This window comes from Coturnix japonica, chromosome 1 (assembly GCF_001577835.2).
Source record: "Coturnix japonica isolate 7356 chromosome 1, Coturnix japonica 2.1, whole genome shotgun sequence".
Lineage (NCBI taxonomy): Eukaryota > Metazoa > Chordata > Aves > Galliformes > Phasianidae > Coturnix > Coturnix japonica.
In genome coordinates, this window is record NC_029516.1 from 162,636,821 (window position 1) to 162,661,598 (window position 24,778).

General features: G+C 38.8%; 2 long non-coding RNA genes across 2 annotated transcripts; one reads left to right on the forward strand and one right to left on the reverse strand.

Moving 5' to 3' along the window:
- The first annotated feature begins 86 nt into the window (after positions 1-86).
- On the forward strand, positions 87-8,547 carry LOC107308352. Its single transcript, XR_001552763.2, has 4 exons — positions 87-673; positions 757-871; positions 7,584-7,762; positions 8,394-8,547. It is a non-coding gene; the product is annotated as an uncharacterized LOC107308352 (long non-coding RNA).
- Positions 2,286-19,243, reverse strand: LOC116652775. The gene is made up of 3 exons (XR_004305979.1): positions 19,052-19,243; positions 6,533-6,589; positions 2,286-5,618 (listed from the first exon to the last, which is right to left on the reverse strand). It is a non-coding gene; the product is annotated as an uncharacterized LOC116652775 (long non-coding RNA).
- Between the last annotated feature and the right edge of the window lie 5,535 nt (positions 19,244-24,778).

Below are 24,778 nucleotides of genomic sequence, written 5' to 3' on the forward strand. Positions count from 1 at the left end.
CTGGTCTAAGGACAAATAACCAGTGCAGATGAGAGCTGCTGAATGAGGATTCACGTGAATGGCTTCCAGGAAACTGAAAGGAATAAAGGACCAGGACATCTGAACCCCAGTAAAAGCATAGACACATCCGTGTAGACAAAACGAGAACCTGAGGTGTGACTGTGAATGACAAAAACACAACTTTTCCCATGAAGTGGGTTATGTTGGCTCAATCCTGAACAATACATCCTATTTTGTGATGGTTCCTACCCCTTCTCAAGGCCACTGCAGGAAAATGGTCCACAGATCCATTTTGTTCCACAGTCTGGACTTCTAGATTGTCCCACACATTCCATGAAGTATTATGAGGGAAGACGGTCCCTTTCAGATGTCATATTGTGCTTTGGTCATTGAGCTGGCAAGGATGTTGGGAAATGCAGACAGGGTTAAAAATTTCCAGCCTGAAGTCCTGTGGCCACAATCTATTTCAACTGACCTATCCTTTACCCAGGAAATTCCTTTTTCTTTTTCATTACAAAACAGTGATATTCTCCAAGACAAAGTCTATTACACAATATAATTTATTTATTTATTTTTTTCATCTTTCTCCTTCTCCATCTTTCCCTTCTCAAATTCCTAAAGAAGAGAGGACTTTCAGAAGTGGGGATATTAGCAAGACTCCTAAGATCTCTAGGTCATTTGTAGTACCCTGCACATGCTCTCTTATTTTGTACAGTATATCTTGAAGGTCACATGCATATTTTTACTTTTTTTTAGGCTACTATTTTCCATTTTCTTCAGCAGCTGTTACTACTTCCAGATGAGAGAAATTAATTTTGGATATACTTCAACCATCAAAGAAGCTGTGAGTCTATACAGGTATCTCTATAAGGTAAACTCAGTACTTTACACTCCTCTAGAGGAATTCACAAAACATTAGTTGTCAAAAAGGACTCCACTAGAAAACTAGTTTTTATGAGACACTGAGCTTTAAGCTAAACCATCAAACCAAGATGTTTTAGAAAATTGCAGCAAACTGAACATAGAAGTCAAGAACAAGTACTTTTTGTCTGCCAAACTTAAGACTAAGAAAGTACATTTCATTCTTTTCTTCCTTGCTAAACCTTTTTACTTTTGGAATAGCTCCTAATGTGTGACCCCATCATCCAACGTTACGTAACCTGAAAGTAGCCCTTCATTATATTGATCGTCTCTAGTCAAAGGCATGAGGAGTACTTTCTGCAGTTGAATCCACAAGGTGAACGACTTTTTCCCTTCCTGTGCTGAATTTCTGATGCAGCTGGTGCAAGTTCAGTGCAGATAGGAGAAGAGCAATCTGTTCTTACAGTAAAAAGCAAAAAATGCTGACAGAGAAAGAGCATTTTTCTTACCATTATTTTACATGAAAATGCTATGATATTAACAACAGGATATCTCAACATGCACAAAGACTCCAACCTCTTTATAATCTTCCTTTTACAAAAACACTTCTGAATGATGCTTTTCATCACTGATCCTTTTTGGAAGAACCTTTAGAAAGGAATCCTAGGAGAGAGTTAGATCATACATTTCAGGCTGCATGAATCTGAACAAAATTCCATATGTCGCTCTTTCAAAAAGGCAATAAAATCCAGTTCATATTCCCTGCTTTTCATTAAAAATATATAGAAACAAATGACACTAGAGAGGCATGTAAAGGTTCTGCTGGTAAAGCTTTCCTTTTTTCTACCTCCCCCCTCCCCCCCCCCAGTCATTTTTCTATATAGGCTATATATTGTACAGAAAACAATTTTGGAAATATGTCAGTTCTTAAAACATTTATAAAGGCTTTTCATATCCTTTTTCATATCCAGACAGACATACTTGGTACCTATGTACATCTCTGAATGAGGAAGAGAAAATAAAAATACAACCAAAATAAAATATATATATATATAACCAATACAGCACTAAAAAAAATTGCAAACATCTATCAAAAGCTTGGATTTGCAGATAACACACGTATTTATAATTTTATTACAGTTACAACATTGGTAAGTTTTTCAGATACAGAACACAATTTTAAAAACTCTGATAGATACAAATACGGACTAGTGTTGTTAGAACGCACACGATATGCTGCAGTGCTGGACTAGCTCATACTTCACATTGCTGTGGTTAGTGTTGGAGCACAGTGACTGAACAAAACAGACCAAAACTAATGCTAAGCACAATGACACAATCTTTTTCATGTGAGCCTGAAATCTCTGGGGAGGCCAACATGGCAAAGTTTTCTGGAAGACAGGATGCCCCAGACTGCTGCTCACCAAAAGAATTTCAGTTCCTTCCAGAGTTTCCACAACTTCATAAATATGCTTCATGGAGCTTGTTTGATTGATTGCTTTCTTTTAGTTTTATTTGGAGATTATGACCACCATATGAAATCTTAACCAATGACTTGGTTTTCAGCATAGTTCCTCGCTAAGGACCTTTTACTGCAAATATTTGCACATTTGCTGTCCCATTTGACATTCAGAAAGCAAGTTGCCCTATTCCATGGACAACTGAAATGTTTGTAATATCATATACTGGAAATATATCTTCCAGATCTTATGAACTATTTGAATGTAAATAAATAAATAGAAATCTAAACTTCCTAGAAGAAACATCGAAGGCATCCTGGGGCTCACTTTATTTTACAGATGCTGCTGCCTCTGCACTAGCTGTCATCCATTTCCTTGTATTTTATATGACTCAGAATTATTTATGTTACAGAAACATACTGGTACTTTCAAAATTTAACACAGATTGGGCTAAATATTCATCTATATCAAGAGACAGTCCTGCCTATCCCCACCAAATTTTAGATTTATATTATTAATGGAGACAAGTTGTTCAATCAGAAATATGATTCCCATGAGAACTCGAGCAGAATCGAGCACAGAGCTCAGACTGAATACCATCTGTCCTCTAGCACATGCTTATGCCTACATCACAATATTATCTTCCCTCTCTGACACTGGATGTGAGGTGAAGTGGTCACTACTGTGCTGTCAAGCTCTGTTTAATTAGCTGGTGAATTTTGTATTTCCAGGGGCTTGAGCAAGTTTGCATAATTTGTACAGAGTGTACCTAGTAAATGAAGAGTACACTGAGACCATGAACAGGCTCTTGCTATTATTGCACAAAGCTATCTCAGCAGAGGGCTTGTTTCTCAACTCAGCATTATTAATGCCTTCCCTATTATTGCAGAGTGTGAGGAACAGAATGCCTTTATCTTTCTTGTTGGCTGCAGGCTTTCAGCAGAGTTTGAACACGTATTCTGCTTGGCTGATACAGTCTGGTTTGAAACTTACTGCAAACAGTCACAGGTTGAAAAATGTTTTAAAAAAGGAATTTGCTACATCAACCATTCTCACCCATCAACAAACCAGTCTCCAGATGGGATTTGCTGGTCTTTGCTTTCCATCGCAGCTGTGTAAGCCAGAATTGCCCCTGCTGAAGCATTTTTAATATCTCTATACAGATATAGCAAGGTCTCATTTTCAGAAAAAAAGAAAAAAAAAGAAGTCTTGCTCTCCTCCCACCAAACCCCTTATGAAGGGACCAGAGCCCCTGCCCTTCCTACCAACCAGGGAGGCAGGTGGCTGAGAGGACTGGCAAGGCCAAAGCTTCAGAGTGTCCACCAAGCACCAGCCTCCTGCAGACACACAGTCCAGAGGGAAGGCTCTCTGTGGCTCAGAAAGGATGAAAATGAAAAATCCTGCATGGCTCAGAAAGGATGAATGGAGCAATCCTGTCAGCCTAGCTTAAGAAGAGAGCGCCAAGATGCACAAAAGGCTTTTGTTTTAAAAAACAACAGTAACAATTCCCCCTTCTCAAAATCCCTCACTAGAAGCTTTTCTGTTGAAGAAAATCTCAACTGAAAGGCTGATCCCAAGCATTTATTTGGCCATATGACCTTGGCTCACTTTGCCTTGCACCCTGCTAGGTGGAAGGGCCCCATGTTGCTCTGATGGGTAGGTAAAAGGAAGCGTCGTCAGCATAAACTTGGCCCAACTCTGCTGGGACCAGCAGTATGTGTGAATACACACATTAAACTCATTTCAACCTAACTGTGACGCCATCCCTTATTGATGGAAGTTCTCTATGCTTAATGAGGTATGAGAACTCTAGTACAAGCCATATGCTTTCTTAACCAGACAAAAGGTATAGAAATTAAATACCAGTGGGCATTTTCCCTCATGCCACAAGCACAAACATCCTTCATTCTATCCTAAATTACATATATTAACTCTGAATGTGGTGAGCTTCTGTTGTAAAATCTGGGAATGGTAACACAATGTTCCTGAATACCTGGGAAGACATCTTCCATTTCTGTATTGCTGAGAAAAGGACCCCATAGGATGAGATGCATTTCACAGCTTTGCCTGTTGTATCTTCAGACTTAATTTATCACTCAAGGTATACATGAATGTGAAAGGAGAGCAAAATTGTAGCGGAAAGCTCTTGCATGCATAACTCATGCTTTTTAACAGACTTGATTGTGAAAGAGAAATGCAAATGACCTGTAGAGTATTATTTGGCAAATAAGATACCAAGAAGCAGAAGTGATGATTAGCTTTCAGTCTACTAAGAAAGGTGAATGTTCCTTTCTTTATTCTTGCTTTTCTTTCGAACTCTGTCAAACTATACGGGAGATTCAGATCAACAATCATGAACTTGTACTAATAGCACATCACAGATGACTACTATCTTTCACTTTGATGACCACAAAATCAAAGCTCAGCATCCTGTGAAAGCCAAGCGGGGTGATTACAAAATCAGGCCCAAACCATTTTCAGCATTATATCCTTTAAAATGCTAATGCTTTAATCCATAGACACTGATCAAACAGCTCAAAAAACTCCACATTAAAGATCAAGGCTCTGGACTTTCAAGGGAACTTTCTCACTCAGAAAGTTTCAGAGGTGAGAAGCATAATTACATGCATATTTCAAAGGGAGGGAAAAGTTTGAAGGTATCTTTGAAAATTAGAAGTTTGCCTTGCCTCCTCCCACGTGGTAAGATTAGGTCTTTTATTTGTTTCTGGTAAGTTCCAGCAAACTGTGATACAAGAATTATAGACTAATTCTCTGTACTTTGTAATTTACATGAAAGTTAAACATGATTTCATAAAAAATATTTATCTTCTGCCTTTTTTTTCCACTTTATCCTAGACATTCTTTCAGCTAAAATCCTTAAGAGCCAGCCGTTGAGTACTCTGATATTACAGTATAGAATGTTAGAGCAAATAATCAAATTAGATGAGAAGAGAAAAATAGCATGAATCCCTACTGTTCTCTAATATAATCATTTTATTTTTTTCTTGTAAACCCCCACTGCTTTCTGTTGCTTTTACACGATTTTGTTGGTGCTGCACATCTTTATTCTCACTTGAGCAATGGTTGTGCAGATGCTTACCATCCTGCAGCAGTGCCCTGTCACCAGCTGTAGTTACCTGCCTCACTCTGGATGTCTGCAGTGCAGGTATGCACATCTGAACTAGTCATCACAGATCTTTTATTGTCAACAAACATCTGGTTAATGCTGCCAGTGGAGTGTCAATGAGATTCACATCTGCTGAGGCAGGCAGTAAAGTTTCCTTGAGTAGAACTTTGCTGTTAAGGGAAAGCAGGATGGTTATCACTGTGCACAAACACAGTGGGCTAAGTTTAGGTGTCTGATGCCATTTTAGTTGCTTTTATATATCCCTTGGAGCCTCCTACAGACAGTTTCTAGAGGTGCAGAACTCTGATAAGTCCTATATTACCAACATTATGGAAATGGTCATGACTGTACACAACACCTCCAAACAATCACAGATGCATCTGGCCATGTAACTGCATCTAGACCCTAAAATCAGGTGAGATGAGTCCCCCCTGTGGGGACAAGAGAGAGAGTGAGGAAACACCACATTTCAGCTTATTCAGCTTATCAGCCACACATGAGTACTCATGTCTCACACAATGGTGATCAGATCTGGGCCGATATCATGCTGCCTATTTCTGGGAATATCCATAAAAACAAAGGGAAAACATTTTTAAGTGAGTTTTATTAGCAAAATACATACTGCTGGACTGCCTGAAAGACACTGTTGTGACAGGATGTTTTTACCTTTGGTGGTCTGCAAACAGGGACAGTATGCAGGGACTGACCCTGACTTCAGTGCTGTCTAATCAGGCAGGGTAGAATCACAGAATCTTAGAATAACCCAATCTGTGAGGGTCCCATAAAGATCATCAAGTCCAATTGCTGAAACCACACAGGACAACCAAAAAATCCAACCTGATGACTGAGTGCACTGTCTCCTTAACTCCGGCACTCAAGCCATGCCCATAGCCCTGGGCAGACTGTTCCATGCCCACCACCCTCTGGTGCAGACCCTTTCCCTTACACCCACCTGCCCCTTCTCTGACACAGCTCAATGCGTTCCCTTGGGCCCTGTTGCTGTCCCTGTGAGGAGCTGCAGCTTCCACGAGGGAGCTATGGACAACCATGGGGTAGGCAAGAGAAAAAGAGAAACAAGACTCACCCAGACCAGATAGATCCAGAAGTCAAGCAGTCAACATGAAGTCAGAATTTGGTTTCCCTGAAATTAAGCAGAAGACCAGGCTTTTGGGCCACACAAGTCTGTTCCTACCTCTTTTCCACCAATTTCTTGTCCGCCCCCCCTCCCCCAGTGAAAAAGCAACAAAAACTTAAGCCCCTTTTTTCCATTTTCCTAACTTTTTCTCCAGATACTAACTAAGCACGTGCACCCACTTCTTGTTTCCTAACTGGGACACATTTCTTATGAAGCCATCCAGCTCTCCCTCAGGACTGAGCCCATCCTGGCTGCCTGCTGCTGTGTTGTCTGTTAATCACACTCTTTCCCACTGAGAGTCCCAGCAGGATCACTGCTGGCACAGATTTTCACATATCCTATAATAGATAATTACATGGAAGGGTTCTACACAACCAAGATTGCCTTTCTGTGAAGCTGGTGTTTTTTAAGAGGTGCTGAATCTCATCACCCAGCACTTTGATATGGTACCCTCGGACACAGCCTGCTACCTCCCTCCATGAAGAGAAACCTGATTACTTGAGTCAAACTGAGAAATTCACCTGAGCACTGGAAAAACATCCACTGGGAGTCCCTGGCAGCACCTAAAAATGAGATCATCATCTCCCTTCTCCTAATGTAGATGTCTCTCACTGTCACAATGGATATCATTACCATAGCAATGCACGCGGATATGAATTTCCTCAGAATTATGGTGATAGAATGTGATTTCAAAACAAAACAAAACAAAACAAAACAAAACAAAACAAAAAAGGATGTTTGATATAAAAGCAATATAAAAAACAGGGTTCTACTCCTAGATTTACCAAATCTAATCTACACAGACACTTTTGTAGAAATGATCATGGAAAAAAAAAAAAAAAATCAAAATGTTAAGGTAAGGCTATTCTGGAGAACTGAGATACTAATGACCACAGTATGAAGAATAAAAATGACTAGGATAGAGAGCTTTGTATGAACTGTGGCTTTGCAAAGGCACAGAGCATCCAAAGGAAAGATGGACTATCTTTTTTATTTTCAGAATTAACCTCAGCTGCCACGTGCACTTTGGAAGCGCAAGGCACAACAGAGGACGGTACAGAGAGCTCTATCTGAAAGCAGAAGGGGAATAAAAGCTTGAAAGATGTTGAAATATTTTGTGGCCACCTCCGCTTTGCATCTCACCCACAACGTGACCTCTGGATGTACACAGCTTCCACGGTAATGCACTAAGTGGATCTGAGCCAGAAACATTCAGTCCCAGAGCCAGAAAACTAACTACCCGGTCACAGGGACACTAACACCTTTCATTTGAACCCAGAATTTTAAAGGCACGGTCTGTTCTCCTCCAAAGTATGGTGCGCTCCATTCTTAAATGCTCCCCATTACCCCAGTGCAGTATTTCCTAATCTTTATTGCCATTTTTAAAGTCTTCTCAGTTTTGATATTTTCAGGCATTTTAGTAGATTTCCAATAAAGAGAGTCTTGTCTAGCACAACAGAATACACAAACACACAACATAGACTGTGGTCAGTGTTGTGTAAGTAAAGTCAGTAGGTCACTTGACTGATAAGTTTAAAAAAAATTGTTAAATAACCCTCTCTGATGTTTTAATTAAGAGCGTAGATTGACATTTCAAATGTAAGATACAAAAACGATAATGAAAAGACAGGAATGTATGAGGAATACTGTAATATTTTGTAAAACTGAAAAAGCATTTCTTGCTCTCATCCTGAGATATCTCAGATATCTACCTTCAAGGTGTCAACTGCTTAAAGCAATATGTATGGCCTGGGCTTATTATCCAAGCATCCTGTGGTTTTCTTACATTCTTCTCCCCTTCTGTTTTCAGCAGTGAGCTTGTCCTGCCCATCATCATATCAGTGAGGGGTGTGAGTGCTGTGGCCATGACTGAAGTCATCAAAAGCTGGAGCTCCAGTATGTCAGCATTTCTTATTGTACACATTATGTAAGCATAACACATATACACACACACACACACAAAAGAAAAAAAAGACCATGACAGTCCTATGACAGCTGCATTCTCACTTTTTTAGATTTAGTGTCTGTCTGTGTGTTTGTTTGTTCATTTGTTTGTTTTTTAGTGGTGTCTCAAGTGAGCTGTATTGATTAAGCTAAGTTGTTTTATTTCAATTTGAACAATTTTATGAAAAAAATCCACTTTTTCCTCTTTGTTCCTAGGGAAGTTGGCAGTATTTGGTTCAGCCCATACTGATTCCCGCCCTCCTCCCATTTGTTTCTAATTTGCTGCACAAAGCCAGAAATCCAGAAAAACATTAAAGTGGGCTTTTTTGCACAATTCCTGTCCTTAGTTAGTGAATTAAGCATATGAATTAATGAGCTTAAGATGCAGCGGGGAGACTTCAAATGTGGGTGGAAATGAACCCAAAAGTATAGACAGTAAAGCTAAGGGAAACAGTACAAAATGCCAGTAGGATGCAGTCTTATTTATGTCTGTAGCTGCATCTCCCCCAGCTATGTTTTTTTTTCATTCACCTGGACTTAATTTCTACTCACAGTTTATGTTCATGGCAAAACAAATTTCAATTTCATGCATCTGAAATTGCTTCTGTAACTATTTATTTGATAAGTGCTTACATACTTATCCAATCAGAGAACAAATAAAGCCTTTTATTATTTCCTTTTTGTCTATAAAATTGAAGGCACAGCCTAAATAATCAAGATGAATGCATTTCAGATCCCTAGTCTTGATATATTTTGAGTTAGGTACATTAAAGTGACAAATGAACACAGTGAAATAAGATGTCCAGAGAAGTTGTAAGGAAAAAAAAAAAAAAAAGAAGAAGAAGAAGTTGGTTAATATGATATAAATTGAGAGCAAATTACTTGTTCTTTTTCCATAAAATCTACAGCTCAGCTATTTTCAGTCACCACACAAGCACTGTGATACCATGCAGTCAAGGCTGAACTATCCAACAATCAATTCAGGATGTTCCAGCAACTATAGATGATAGTACAGATATCCTGAAATATTGTCTTCTTTATATCAGCTCATTTATGAATAAAGAGCATATAAGAGGCTCATACCAACATGAGAAAAATAAGTTAAAGAACTGGAATAATGTCATACTTTCATATCATATTGATTTAACTATATGAAAAATGTAGCTAACTAGAGATAAAAAAATGAAGTTTTTAATTCTACAAATGAAGTCAAACCTTTTCTGAAAAGACTGAATACGCGTTGCACACACAAAGACTGGAAAGAGATAAAGAAAGGCTCCCCTAAAATATTGTCATTTTCTTAGACAACAAACAAGGGATATTAGCTGGTCACAATTAAAACTATTGATTTTGAGAGTAGTAGAGGTACTACTAACGACTAAGGATTTTCAGGGGAATTGATTAGATTTTTTCAAGATGTACCTACGCTTTGAAAGACCAAGCATTCTTCTGACTGCTTTATTCTTAGAAGAAGGTTTATCCAATGCTTTGGATTTTATTAAAGCCTGTGTACAGTCTCCTGTGCTGTTACAGATTTCATGAGTATCTGTGGATCCAAGTGTACAAGGTACACTGAACACTTCAACATACAGGAGACCAAAATGCAAAAGACACTGAAACTTCATAGAAAAGGGGAAAACCAGACACAAGGTGACCGGAAAGAAAGTGCACCAAGAGACCTTGTCTATAAAGCAAGATTTTTCCATGTGGGATGCAATGATACCTACCACGCTTGCAGAAAATAAACATATAAAGATGGAAGAGAGAAATTAAAGTTGGGGAATGTTTTACACATTTTCTGGGCTATAAGTTAATTTACTCAATAAAAGAAGCAATAATTTCTAAATATGGCCAAGTCTGACCCCTATTCCAGGTGTACTCAGGAAAGAGCTCAACAGATCTTCTCAAAGAGAGTTAAATTTGGATTATTGAAGTTTGGACCACTGTCTTTTTATAAATTAATTTTCCTTAGATGTCCAGATTCTTCACTGTTCTTTTATGGTGGTTAAAGCTGGATAGTCACTGTGGTTCCCAGTGGCCTTGAACTTATCCCTTCCATAATGGATGTCAAAGATGAGCAAAGGCTGTTTTCAGCTTTATCAGTATTTTGGTCATTGTTTGCTATTTCACTCAATATAGTACTTCAAATATAAGATTTTTCTCAGTAGTAGTACCTCATCTCAATTCAAGCATTCTAGTTTAGTGTTATGATGAATGACCAATCTAAAATGGTTACAACTCCTGGAATGAGACTTTTCAGCTGGAATCAACCTCGACCTTGTTATGTTAGCAAGGATGGACAATGTCATGTCAGTCTCAAGAGCTGTTGTCATGATCAATGAACCTCAAGCACACACACAGACTGGATGGAGAAAGGCTTGAGAGGAGACATGAGGAGAAGCATTGATGGTGTCAGTTGATGGAAGACACAACATGAGCAAGAAATGCACTTACAGCTCAGAAGACCAACTGTATCCTGGGTTGCATCAAGAGAGGCGTGACCAGAAGGGTGAGGGAGATGATTCAGCCCCTCTACTTTGCTCTCATGAGACTCCCACCTGGAGTACAGAATCTAGTTCTGTGGGCCCCCAACACAAGAAGGACATGGAGTTGTTGGAGCAGGTCCAGATGAGGGCCACGAAGGTGCTCAGAGGGCTGGAGCACCTCCCCTATGAGGACAAGCTGAGAGACCTGGGGTTCTTCAGCTGGGAGGAGAGAAGGCTCTGTGGAGACCTTATAGCAGCCTTCAAATACCTGAAGGGGGCTTACAGGAAAGCTGGGGAGGGACTTATAAATCACAGAATCATAAATCGCCTGGGTTGAAAAGGACCTCAAAGATCACCTAGTTTCAACCAGCCTGCCATGGGCAGATGCGCCAATCACCAGAGCAGGCTGCCAGAGCCACGTTATCCTGGCCTTGAATGCCTCCAGGGATGGGGAATCCACAGCCTCCTTGGGCAACATGTTCCAGTGTGTCACCACCCTCTGTGTGAAAAACTTTCTCCTAATATCTAACCTAAATGTCCCATCTTAGTTTAAAACCATTCCCCCATGTCATATAACTATCAACACATGTAAACAGTTGTTCCCCCTCCTATTAATATGCTCCCTTCAAGTATTGGAAGACCACAATGAGGTCTCCCTGGAACCTTGTCTTCTCCAACCTGAATAAGCTCAGTTTCCTCAACCTTTTGTCATAGGTGGGATTCTCCAGCCCTCTGACCATCTTAGTGGCCTTCCTCTGGACCCTCTCTAAGAGCTCTGCATCATTATTGTGCTGGGGGGCCAATAAATAAGGCCATGTATCAAGAGGATTTGGGGAAATTATTTTAAACTGGAAGAGGTTAGGTTTAGACTAGATATTAGGAAGAAATTCTTTACTGTGAAGGTGGTGAAACACTGGAACAGGTTGCCTAAAGAGGTAGTGGATGCCCCCTCCATGGAAGCATTCAAGGCCTGTCTGGATGGGGCTGCGAGCAACCTGGTCTACAAGGAAATGTCTGCCTATAGCAAGGGAGTTAGAACTAGATGATAAAGGTTTCTTCCAGCCTAAACCATTATATGAATCTATGATTCTATGAACCGGGCATCATGATCCCTGCAGTGCATTATGCTTTGATTGGTTTTGATACACAAACATTTTTTCTTGTGGTCTTCTTTCACTAGAAGGCATTGTAATCATTGATTCAGGGGAAAACAAACAAACAAAACATTGTAGTGTATGAAATATTTAAGCCACTACCTGAGGTCCACATAAACACTTACTGTATACTGCTAAGAAAACTTTCTATAAGGAGAACATAGTTGTCGTTAGTTCTTTTCTAATTTCAGAGGCAACTTGGTTCTACATGAGCATAAAGTAAAAAACAGTTCAATAAAAAGACTGGAAACTTCCAACAAAGGTGTCAGAGAAAGAACCTAGAATGTTTCTTGTTCTCTGAAGCCAGGTAAGGACTAGAAAGGTAATATCTTTAATTACTAAAGTACAAATACACTCATGAAAAAGTGAAAATATTTCATTTGGGGCACCTAAGTTGTTCTTCAAACTGAAAAAAACAACATGAAACATCAAAGCAACAGTGTAGCTGAGAACACTACTCATAAATTTTTGCACAAAAGCACTAGGTATAGGGCATCATCTGGAAGCCAAGCAGCTATTGAAGAGACTGGGATTGCATGTCAAACATGCCTTTCTCTGTCATTTGCTAAGTGTAATCATACTGGAAATGAGAAAAATGCATCTTCTTTTAGATGTCCAATTGCATTTATATTAATTATGAGAACAGTTAACTCAAGAATCTGCATTACAACAGTAGGCAAATTCCTCCTGGAAAAAGCATGCAAACTTAAAATACTTTTTAAAATGTTGTACAAAATATTTTGTTTTAACTTGCGTGAGAAAGGGGTATATTTTATCTTCTTTCTGGCTTACTCACTGTTGGAAATCAACAATTTCGTAAACATCAGTCTCCATAAACTATTATAACTATCACCATCACTATTGTCACCATCTCTTAGCACATAGCACATAGTACCTTCAAATGTACCTACAGAGTTTTTCCCCACTAGTACAATTCAACAATAAAAGTTACTAAGTATGAGAAAATCACCCAAGTATATGGCTGTAATGTTATGAGTCAGGTAACCAATTCTAAATGCTATAATAAAATATGAGTACAAAGTATGAGTACATTTATATATCAAGGAATAAGACCTGAAGAAGACAGAGCAATATTGTATGTGAATAGCTTTATATGTCTCAGAACTATAAAGAAAATGTTATGAGGCAATGCCTATAGTGGAAAAGCATTACCAAGCATAGAGAATTCTATAAATTTACAAGATTATACACTTCTACATTCAAAAGCAACTTAAATGAAGAAAGGAAATTCAATTATCTTTTAAGTATTTTTCCATGAGTTTTCTTAATACACCTAACTTTGTTCCTGGCTCGTATCTGACTGTACCAAAAGAATCAGAATTTGGGTTATAAACACTGGATGTTGATACTCCCCAATACCTGCTAGTGTTCTGTATGCTCTATGCTAGTCTAAGACAAGGAAAATGAGAACTATTCATCCTCAGAGAAAAGATTATTTAGAGTCATCTTGTCTCCATTTTCCTTCATGTCTCCATGGGCTTGGTGAGATGTAACTAAATGGTGCTGTCAAGTCAAACAGACTAAATAGGACTGTTCATGAACCAGACAACTGTTTTGCAAAAACTTCAATGATGTTTAAGCCTAGCAGATTTTAGTTACCATTTTATTTGCCTATTCTCTAAGTAGAAGGAAATGTTGTACGGTGAAAGAAAGACCCATTAAAGTACTGCAACACAACACTGTTTTTCATGCAGAAATCATTGGAAGATAAAAGACAACACACAGTTTTACTGTAAGCCTTACATACCTAAGTCATCACCTCTCTGAAGTCAGCAGATTACAGATCACAATGCAGAGCAACCTGGATGGGAAGAATTGAGGTTGAACTGCCAACAGGTCTGGCAGCTACTATGGCAGGGTGAAAACTAGAAGAGAAGAAAACAGAAGTGCCCTAAGCTTCACCCATGCCTAGTCTAATGTCTGTGAAGAATGGGAGGAAGTAAGTCTATATTATAAGAGAAGGAAGACACCACTCATCTCCATCCTGCTTTCTTCCGTTCTTAGATATGGAAGTGTCACTTGCCCATGCAAAGTCACAGTTCTTGGTATACCCAACCCCGTCCCCAAGTTCTGACTTCACAGATTGCTTTACTCTGAAATTGTTATGCTGTTCATCATCCCCCCATCACCACTCTATTTTATGTCTTCCTTAACTTCTTAAATCAGAACTGCTCTTAAGAAGAAGCAGCAAGGCATAAGGTACTTTACAAGATTTAGGTTCTTCTGTTCACTTTGACACAGTGTAAGCAGAAGGAAACACATGGCCTTCTATGAGCAGATCATCTGTCCATTATCTGACAATACGTTCTACTTTGTGAACAAACCACCAAACCACTATTTTTATTTTCATTATTATTATTATTTTTTAATTTACTATCTTAAATAGTTTTCCTTTTCTTGGGAATTCTACATTTCAAAAGTGAGCTATCATTCCCTAAGGACAGAAGAAGGAAGCTTTGGTAGCAGAGACAGCTGCAACATAGCTGATATACTACAGTCATTATGAGTTTGTTTTGGCCATGCATTAAAATTCTGTTGATTTAAGTATTCATGTGTGTCTAATTCTGCTGCATGAGACGGAGAGCTTTCAGGCATGTGTGCAATATCAGTATAACTTTCTATTTATTTGCCATGTGAAAATGAGTGAACTCTTTGTCAGTCTTGATACTTCTTTTTCCCTGCACTGTTTTGCTTTGATTTTTGCCATGTGCCTATTGCTCATTCCCATTTTTCAGTGCCACTACATTTTGTCATGGAGATCACCTCAACTGTCATTCGTGTAACCTAAGAAAACCATAGTCTCAGAACATTTTCAATTCACATCACTCAGGTCTCCAAGAAGCTTAATGATTTCAACTTAATTTGAATCACAATTCCTGAAGAGTGAGTAAAATTACATGTTAATTAAGAGGGGTTCCCAGCTCCTGCTAAGTCCATACAGTTCAAAGTAGCTGCCTTAAATTCAAATCAGCTGAACACTTGGCCTTGTCTTTTTCCTTTTACAGAGCTAAGAAACGGGACATGACATGTAAGAGCAGATTTCTTGCAAAAACAGGTGGAATTCTTAACCTTTAAACTATCCAGACAAGAAGTAAATCCTCCTTAACTCTTACAATGTGCTTATTTCAGTATGAGCAGTAACTGAATGTAGCAGCACCAGCACAGGGATGTAAATTAGAGGATTCACCACATCATCTAGTCGTATCTTGAACAACTGCCCACTGAGAAAAAAATGCACATTTCCAAATATCTAAGATTTCATACCCAATTTCACTGTGTTCCCCATGAAATTAGCATAAATATTTGCATTGATGACAACATACTGGGCTTTTATATGGGCAGTAATTGCAACTCTGCAGTATGCAGCATAGACATATGTATGTCACACACCTGTTGGCTCAATGATGGCTGCTGGTATCCATACAATTACAATCTATTTAAACATATCCTACAGAACAATAAGCCACTGATCCATAGGAAAGCCCTGAAAATTGGACTATAAGTTAAAGCAAAACATTAACAAAGTAATACTATATTTTCTGGTAATGAAAGTAACCATGAACATGTGAAAAGGAAGATGTAGATGATCACTAGTTTACTTAGGATTCCTTCACATATCACAGAATCACAGAATGACCCGGGTTGGAAGGGACCTCATCAGGAACTGAACAGGAAAAAAATCACACATGATATGAAAAGCCAATGGAGGAAACACCCAAAGTGGTTGTCAGACCAACACAGTGAACTGACATGGAACTGAATGAACAGAAAAATTGCATTGGCATTTGGTGTTTCCATTAACACACTGCAATTGAGCTCTCCAAAGCCTAAATAGCATCATACCATGGATGTTTGGTAACATTTTCAACTGACTTTGACTTTATATTGTCTGATACTTCCATTTCTCAAGTGATTATTTCTGAAAATGGGTTAGCAAAAAGCAGCAGCTTGTGAGATTATGTCCTGTCCAGAATATTTATCACATAAAATGATCAGTGCATTTTTGGAAGATAGAGTCCCTCCAACAAGTACTTGGTTTTCATTTCTATTTTCCTAATTTCTGGAACAAAGGAGGTGATAAAACACCACTAACACATACAGAATGTGAGAGTTGGCTGCTTTAACAGTGTGAAATGGTGCATGAGTTAAGTCAGGACACATCTCCGATGCTCTGCTAAAGTAATGGGTTAGTACAGGGTTGCGTTCATACAACATTACTATCTGTACAGTTTTTTGTTGTGCCATAATTGCCTGAAAATTATTAATACCACAGTCCATGGGCATGCTTGGTGTATACATCTTAATAATTCAAGAAAAAAATGTAAATTGGCAGCTATAATTTAAGCAAAAACAAGCACAGAAGTAAAAATAAATATGTAAGTCATGTATATATGAATTATATAAGCTATATTTATGTATTATAGATTGTGTATATATATAATTATATAAATTATATATATATTTAAAAATATAAAAATATGTAATGTATAGAAATGAACATTAAACCCTGAACAAATAAAGAGAAATCTCTTTTAAAAGTACTGTAGGAATTTCCCTTATTAAAGACAAAGTGACACAAGCAGAGCATGAGTGGATGGTAGCTCAGTTCTGTCAGCACAGTCACATAAAAAGGATTGTTTTCCACATGCCATTTGAAAAGGGAATTACAGCTTCTGCCTTCATATTCTCTCAAGAACTGCTGCGCTGGAAGATAAAGCCTCAGAAGGTCAGACTGATCCCCAGAACACATCTCCTCCCTTTGAATCAAGGCCCCTACTGAATCTAGCACTTAAGCTGAGATTTTAAACAACTTGGGGCTTCAATTCATTTCTTAAAAACCTTGGCCATTTTCTGTCTGCTTGATTTTGTGAATGCAAGACTGTACAGATATATATACATATGCAATCCAGTAACATGTTATACTGCATTTATCTTTTATATTGTTCTCTCACAGCTTCTCACTCTATGGACTATTTCCAAAATGTAGAATGTTAATGCTTAAATCTTGGGCGAACTGTATTAATATATATACATTTTTAAAGAAGTAAGTTGAAGAGTTTAAAGATAAGATGTATTTTAGTATGTAGACCTATTCGGTGGGTCCAGCAGAAATTTTATGCATCCATCCATAGAAGTTGGAAACTGATTTTCTACTTGAACTCCCAAGGTTGCTCAGTAATAGTAAACTACTGTCGAAAGACAATTTCCATTATATTTCCAAGGATCTCAGTAAAGAGGAAAATTGACTTTGACATTTTCTTGCTCCCATTCTCCCACTTTCTCAAAGAATGCTGTGAATATTCTCCGGTGTTTTAAAATATGTGCATAATATGCACTCTAATTGGTATTTTTTGAGTGTAGACATATATGCATATGCAGCTATATGTTTAAGACCAAAAGATATGATATACCTATGAAATTATTCACATGTGAATCATATATCTAGTTCCAACTTTGAGTCTAAAATTGTGGTCCCAGTACTTAGTTGACATTATTAACATGTCAATACACATCTTCTTTTTGCAGTTCTCTTTCCTTTTCATAAATCTGCTACATTTGAATTAGATGAACTTTTTGAAGAATCAATTTGTTTCTTTAGATGAGGAAGCAGCAGAGACTGTTTTTCCAAACCTACTGCTAAAGGCTTTCAAAGGAACAGGGAGAGTATGAGAAGTGATGCCAAGTCATTGTCTTTTAGGACAGAGAGGCTGCACAGATGCCAATACCAAACATGAAGAAAGGTCAGTAATCAAACAAGTTCCAGCATCGCTGTTCTCTACATAATGCTTTTCACTTGCATTAGTCCATCTGGATATAACCTTGGGCCATGGCTTTATTGATTTCAACTAGCCAGACCAGGTATCATACATACAGACTACAACTGTGGTCTTATTTTCTAACTTTTCAAGGGAAAAGTTACACTTGGAAAAATCTGAAATTGCTTCTGTGTTGAAATTATGAGCCTATTGCTAGGAAAAAAAAAAAAAAAAAAAAGAAAAAGAAAAAGAAAAAAGAAAAGAAAAAGAAAAAAGAAAAGAAAAAGAAAAAAAAAATCATTAGTAAACAGACTATGCCTTTTAATGATCATTTTGTCATTTAGATAACTCTAAGTTCATATCTAAATGTTTTCCCTCCCTGCCCTCATTTTTATATAATTGTTCTGTCAAGACAATTTCCCTTAATGTCTGGAATCCAACCTCATTTTTTGTTTGGAAGAGTGAAGCAAATTAATTTCCACTCAGGAAAATTGCCTTCATAACATAGATTCTCAGCTAATAAAAGTCCCTATTTAAAAGTGTTTTTTATGTTAATTGTTATTTCTTTTTTTCTATATTGTTTATTAATATAATTTAGTCCTTTATACTAACTGGTTTAAAATACTGTTCTTTTTGCAGGCTTCTACATCTGTTATTTGAAGTCATCACTCTGCAAGTGATAGAATATCAATCACACATATACTCCCAAAGTCCCAGCCAGTTTGTCCACAATGTCAGCCCATATAATAACTTGCAAAATTCACCCCAGGAAAATCTATTCAGCAATCTGTCCTTTTTTTCTATCTATCTATCTATCTATCTATCTATCTATCTATCTATCTATCTATCTATCTATCTATCTACCTACCTACGTAACTACATATCTTTCCTAATTAATTTCCAGTTACAGCAGTACTCAGTAGGATTGCAATAGTTAAGTGTGCATCATAGCTTCCTTTTTTAAATTCCAATCTTAATGAGATGAAATCTTAGATTCAAAAATTCCCTCCAGACTGGTCTGACATATGGTTTCTGACAATATTGCAAGTGCAGCATGGTGGAAGAAAGAACAGTTAAAATAACTTTCAGGCTGAATCTTGTACACACCTAATCCCACCTAGAAATCCAAATCCCTGTTGGTAATGACTAAAGTAATTAGTCTTGTTTAAGTACTGTTTTCTTTGCAGCGGATGTTCCTGCAGGACTCTCAGACCTAGGCCACAATTTCACAGTGGGAAAATAGAAAAATGGTGCCAACGTGGGAAGAAGGAGAAGACCTCCAGCCCACAGGGCTTTTCAGCTCAGTCCCTTGGAATTTTCACCATAAAGAACTGGTGACATCATAAATACTTCCAAATCCCATTTGAGAGGGTTGGAGCAGGAGGGAAAGAAGACAGATATGAACTTCAGGGGAAATGCTCAGAGCTCACGGCTGTGCAGCACCCTCAGCATGTCCTTACCACCAGAAAGCACAGAGCTGAGCACAGGGCACTTCCCTGTTTGCTCTGATTTGGGAAATAGGTATAGCTAGCTATGAATCCAGTATCATTGCAGGGATATCCCATTCCTTCCGACCCATAGCATTCTTTGCCCAAACCCATAAACTGACAGTTTTCCAAGATAGCAATATACCTTCTTTTGTGTAACTTCTGCATATGGGTAGCATTTTGCAGAATCGTAGGACCATAGAATCATAGAATAATTAAGGTTGGAAAAGACCCCTAATACCATCTAGTCCAAACATCAACCCATCACGAACATGCCCACTAAAGCATGTCCCTCACTACCCACATCTCCACATTTCTGACGACCTCCAGGGACAGTGAATCCACCACTCCCCTGGGAAGCCCACTCCAATGCCAGATCACTATTTCAGGGACTACATTTTTCCTCATATTCAACCTGAACCTCCCCTGGAACAACTTAAGGCCATTCTTTCTCAGCCAATTGCTGTTACCTGGGAAAAGACGTCAACATTCATCTCACCATACCTTCCTTCCAGCAGTTGTAGAGTGCAATAACGTCTCCCCTCTCCAGACTGAACAGTCCCAGTTTCCTCACCATAAGACGTGCTCCAGACCCATCATCAGCTTTGGTGCCCTTCTCTGGACATGTTCCAGGGTCTCAATGTGCTTGTTGTAGTGAAGGACCCAAAACTGCACACAGTACTCAAGGTATGGCCTCATCAGTGCTGAGTACAGAGGGACTGTCACCTCCCTGCTACTTCTGGCAAACTATTTCTGATGTAAACCAGGATGCCCTTGGCTTTTGTGGTCAGAAGGGTACACTGCTGGCTCATGTTCAGCCAGTTAGTGACTAATACCCCTCAGATCCTTTTCTTCCACACAGTTTTCCACCCACTCTGCCCCAAGCTTGTACTTATGCATCAGATTGTTGTGGCCAAAGTAGAGAACCCAGCTTGAGGTCTTCTTGAAGCTCATCCAATTGGCATCAGCGCAGCAATCTAGCCTGTCCAGATCTCTCTGAAGGGCCTTCCTAACCCCAGGCAGATCAACACTTCCTCCCAACTTGGTGTCATCTGCAAACTTACTGAAAGTGCACTCAATGCCTTCATCCAGATCATTAATAAAGACACTGAACAGGACAGGCTCCAATATCTACTCCTGGGAACACCACTCATGACTGGTCACCAGCTGAATTTTATTCCATTTACCACCACACTCTGGGCTCAGCTCTCCAGATATTTCTTTGTCCAGCAAAGACTATGAGTGTCCAGGCCACTGGCTGCCAGCTTCTTCAGGAGTATGCTATGAAAGACAGTCAAAGTCTTTACTAAAATCTAGCTAGACTACGTCTACAGCCTTTCCTTCATCCACCAGGCTGGTCACTTGGTCCTAGAAGGTGATCAGATTGATCAAGTGTAAGCTGCCTTTCATGAACTCATGCTGGCTAGGCCTGGTCCATTGGCTGTCCTGCTCACACCATGTGATCACAGTCTAGATAGCTGGATCCATGACCTTTCCCAGTACTGAGGTGAGGCTGACAGGTCCTCTATCTACTGCATTAAAAAAAACAAAAAACCTGTATTCATTTTCCAGACACACCAAAAGTTGGTTTTTTTCACTTCTTTTTTGCATAAGTATTTTCGTGCCTACTGCCAACTATTTTAGGAAAAACTTTCATAGAATCTTTAAGATGCTTCCTTATTATTAATGTCATTTCCTTATTTGTTAAAGTCTACAGCTTGGACTGAATGCGCACTAGGAAAAGAAGTATGCTCTAGAATCTATAGAGGCTGAAATGCAACAGAGAAATCATCACTAATTACATCTAAATTTCTTTTATCCTAGAATAGCTGATGACTCCTTAGTCTCATGTTGACTCTTTATGAGCAAAGCCATGTCTTTTTTTCTACTTCAGTTATTAACTTGATACTTCACATTGTATTTGTTGCACCTGGAACACCATCAGAAATGATTATTTCAGTAATCATAATACTGTAGACATCAGTATTTACATATTGTGTCACATCAAAATTTCTTTGAAGTTCTTCATTCTGACTGCATTCAAAGAATAATGCGAGATCACCTCCTGTCCTAGACTAGAACTGTGGAATCATAGAACGGCTTAGATTGGAAGGGACCTTAAAGATCACCTAGTTCCAACCCCCTCACAACAGGCAGGATTACCACCCACTGGATCAGGCTGCCTAGGGACCCATCCAAAGGCTTGAATTTATTCAGTGACAGGGCACTCACAACTTCTCTGGGCAGCCTGTTCCAGTGCCACACTGCCCTCCGAGTAATGAATTTCCACTTGACTGTGGAAACAGTGCTACCCTGACCCATACCTAGAAGTTCAGAGATGTGAAAGGTGTGGAAACCCTGACTGCCAGTGAAGACTGAGTCAAAGATCTTTTTGTGTACCTCAGCCACCTCCATGTCTGTTGAAACCAGTTCTCCCTTTTAGCAGTGACACAATCCACTGTACCTATAGAATCCCTCCTTGTTATTTTTCACATCCCTTGCCAAGTTCAGTTCCGTCTGTGCCTTGGTTTTCCTGATTCCACCAAGAGACATTCAAGGCAAGTGTCAGAAAGCAATCACTAACTGCAGCAGGACAGAGGAAACAAACAAAAGTGAAGAGCAGCTCCCTTAAAAACAATGTATTTTGTGAAGTTGACAAAGGTGCATAGAAAGTGATCAGAATGGGGAAAAAAACAAACAAAAAACCCCACCAAAACAACAATTTTTTTTTAATTTTTTTTTTACATTAAGGTAAATAATTTCCCTTATTCTTTAAAATGTCTCTCACTTGACAGCCAATGGATGCAATTTTTTTTCCATATTTAGCCATGCAAAAATTAATGCTGCTGTAGCTATGAGAAGTAATTCCACACAGCATAATTCGACTAAGATGCTCTCCACACATCAAAAACCAGTTTGAAACCACATGGGTCTGATTGCCATTTGCACAAACATCACTAATCGCCACTTTGGCAGTATAAAGGAGCTTTGAAGTGGGTATAAGTTCTTATTCTGCATTCTTATGAAGGCCCTTTCATCAGAAAGTCCTAAAAAAGACAATGACAGTGCCTTACAAACTTCCTGTGTCTCTGTAAAGCACACTCAAACTCATATTACAGAGCAATTCAGACTACTTACAACTCAAGAAACTGCACCAAAGTAACTGTGTCTTGTCATATTCAAGATTTTACACTAAAGTAGCTGTTTATAAAAAACTGAAAATCTATTAACAGTGAAAATCTTGTTTTCATGTATGGACACAAAATCTGAATCATATTAATTTTATTGAATTTCAGTAGAGTTCCAAGTTGTTAATGATTGCTTTACTACACAATGGCAGGCTTTTTAACAGTAAAGAACTCTTGGAACTCATTCTCATTTTAATTCTGCAGTCCCCCTTCACAAAAAAAATTACGTTTCTTAAAGAGAAATGTGACTAAATCTTCCTGAAGCAGTCCTGGCTCAGAAACTTGAGTGAAGGGTATCTTGTTCTATACCATGTGGAGCAAGGAAGGAAGGAAGGAAGGAAGGAAGGAAAGGAAGGAGAGAGGTTGGGAGGAAGGAAGGGAGGAATTGGAGAAGGAAGGAAAGGAAGAGACGGAAAGGGGAAGGGAGGGGATAGGGAGGGGAAGTGGGGTAAGGGGAGGGGAGGAAGAGGAAGGGGAAGGGAAAGAGGGAGGGGGAGGAGAGGGCGGGCAGTAAAGGGGGAGTCGGGTAAGGGCAGAAGAATAAGTAGGTGGGGGGGGACAAAATAAAAAGGGAGGGGGAGGGGAAGGGGAAGGGAAAAGGGAAGGGGAAGGAAAAGGGAAAGGGGAAGGCAAGAGAAGGAAAAAGGAAGGGGAAAAGGAAGGAAAGAAAGGAAAGGAAAATGGAAAGGAAAGGAATTTGAGCAGTTGTCATATTTCAGTGAATGCTGATGGATAGTTCTGGTGGATAACTCAGTTCGTGACTGCTGTGCTTGAAAGAGAGCTCAGTCTTTGTACAACTGCATGATGAATGGTTTGAAACAATCCTGTTTCAAACAGTGGAATAGTGTTGGGGCAATATCACGGGCCAACAGAATCCAGAGAGAGCAATTCAGAATTTCTGCCTCCTCACTTATCTGTCTTCCTCCTCTCTTTGGCTAGAAATTGGGCTTCCTTAGGATTATATCATCACTTGCTGATGACCCTTCTTCAAGTGTTCATTGATTACTACTTTGAGAGTGACCTACTCATAGCAGGCAAGGAGCGTTTGTCTAGACACTTGCTGTTACCTCTGTCTCTGCAGTGGATGGTTTTGAAACCAAAGGCATTTTAAGCAGATTTTTATCTGCTGCAAATGTATAGAGAGTATCTAGGCATGCAAATGTACTTTCTGTTTATAGGAAAATTTGATGTGAATATTTGATGAACTTGCTTGTCAAGGAAATTGGTTTTGCATGAATCTTAATTTTAAGTGACTTAAAGGGATATCAAATATCATCTCACTGATTGGTTTTGTATCACTCTTGCAGCTTTATTTCTAGTTATAGGTCTCCGGATAACAGCAAACAATTCATCTCCATCCCTGGAACATATGTTCCTCAAATAATACTCGTAGATTGTTATTAAAGGCAGAGTAATTGTAATTTAACCAAGCGATACATATAGAGTTATTTTAGTCTTTTCTCATAAATCATTTATTTTCACCATTTGATCAGTTAGATAGCAGCTCACTGAAGACCTGTTAATTTAAGAAAAACTTGCTGGTAAAGGGACACTGTGTTTCAAAGTGACCTCCAGATGCCTTCTGAGCAGCAGCAGATTGGAAATAAGAGCACTTCCCCAAAGGAAGTATGCTTCTCCCAACTACTTTTAAGAAAAAAATGGTTGAAAATCTCACAGCTACATTACAGAAAAACAAACAAACAAACAAAACAAACAAACAAACAAAAAAAACAACTGAGGAGGAACGATAGAAACACTGACAAACTGGGGATTGCCATCTTCCAACATCAGCCATTAACACAGACATTGTATCCCAACAGTAGCTCACTAGAGGTAAGCACTGTGAATTTCAATTCTTGATCTCAGTTGAGTTAAATGAACAAGACTGTGCTTACATTTCCTTCTGCTGATTAGCAAGAATGTAATCTTACTTTTGGAAAATATTTTCTCAAGATATACTGAAGAAAATTAAATGACTTTATTCACTCATCTCTTCTAGTTTTTGACGGGCTGTTCTTTATTCAGAGATCTCTTTAATGCAACATGACATCTCTCATCATGGTGAGGGCAGCTTTCTTTTAACAGCAGTGCTGAGCTTCTCAGCAGAGAAAACTTTGGTTCATAATTAGGCGAAATAGAATTCTTCACTGTCATAGCAG